The sequence below is a fragment of the Helianthus annuus genome, chromosome 6 (assembly GCF_002127325.2).
Source record: "Helianthus annuus cultivar XRQ/B chromosome 6, HanXRQr2.0-SUNRISE, whole genome shotgun sequence".
Classification (NCBI taxonomy): domain Eukaryota; kingdom Viridiplantae; phylum Streptophyta; class Magnoliopsida; order Asterales; family Asteraceae; genus Helianthus; species Helianthus annuus.
The window spans coordinates 23,606,480-23,607,832 of NC_035438.2; the positions used below are offsets into that span (position 1 = coordinate 23,606,480).

Consider the following 1,353-nt stretch of genomic DNA (forward strand, 5'->3'; position numbering starts at 1 on the left):
TCTTCGTTATTTTACTAAATATAATATAATGTTTCATAAAATTTCGAATATACTGTTACAACATGCTTATTCTTTATATTATGAATGAGTTCGAATATAGTTGGTTTTGTTTCTTGATCGTGACGAACTCATTCAGATTTGGTACATTATTTTTTCTTATGGTTTTCTCAATGTTTCGCTATAGAGTTTTTTTTTTTTTTCTTTTTGTGTTGTAAGCTATAGTGAATGGAAGTATCCGGACCGATATCAGGCTAACAACGTTAGTACCATTATTGGTATTTGGTTTTTTGGTTTTTTGGTTTTCAATAGATATAAAACACATGTCAATATCCTTTTGCCCTATTAGGCATATATTTTTTGTTTGTTATACCGAGTATCGGATATCGTGCTACTGTAACGAACCTAAACAATACGACCGAAAGCCCGCTGCAAAGCGTGGAAAATCTTACTAGTTTTATTATACAATTGCTTCTTACAAAAGAACTAGTAAACATACCCCCGCGCGTTGCGGCGCGGGCACATCGCAAAAATGGAGCATAATAGAGCAATGTATAACCAAATTGCCTAAGGGCATAGATCTACAACAATCAATTAACCACGGCACAAATGTGATCTCCATTGAACATTTAGTGCAACAATTAAAAGTTAAACCACAATGGAATCCTGTGTACCTTTATTCCACCAAAACCCTTCTGCTCGGGTGGTGCTCAACAAACGCCCCTTCTCCAAACGACAAACAATTAGCACCTACAAAATTGAAATCAGTTATAACTTTCATTATCGCTTCATTTTACGCACCAATTAACCACTCAATCAATGAACTAAGTGCCTAACTCTTACCTCTGTTCAATCGTTCCGTGGTCTGACAGTTCGTGCGGCGGCGCTCGACTGTTATCGATTTGTAAAGAACCGAGGTAACCTGAAATTGAAAGAAAGAAGAATCCGAGTCACCGCCGTCGCTGCTCGTTTCCGCAAAATCCGAAATCCGGATCCCCAAATTACCGCCGTTTCGGGTTGTTTTAGTCGTCGTTGCTGCTTGCTCACCACTACGTGAAACTTCGTAAAACTCATTGCGCTTTCTTCTTCTTCTAGTGTGCTATAGTAAACCTTTTGATTTAATATTGAAATATACACGTGTAAAGTTAAAAGACAGAGGTGGGAGGAAAAAGATAGCACTCAAAGAAAGTTAAAGATCAACTATGGAAAGACAAATGAAGGGCCAAAGAAGTAAATATCACCGACTTTCAACTTTAAGATACACAAGGCAAATTACAAACTAACCTGAGCGGACGGTACCACCCAAAAAACTAAAAAGGTAAAGCAAAATTCATTAGTCAAAACCAGTAAGTAGAT

General features: G+C 37.3%; 1 long non-coding RNA gene across 1 annotated transcript; it reads right to left on the bottom strand.

Moving 5' to 3' along the window:
• Nucleotides 1-550: 550 nt before the first annotated feature.
• LOC110864990 lies at nucleotides 551-1,056 on the bottom strand. The gene is made up of 2 exons (XR_002550237.2): nucleotides 841-1,056; nucleotides 551-747 (listed from the first exon to the last, which is right to left on the bottom strand). It is a non-coding gene; the product is annotated as an uncharacterized LOC110864990 (long non-coding RNA).
• Between the last annotated feature and the right edge of the window lie 297 nt (nucleotides 1,057-1,353).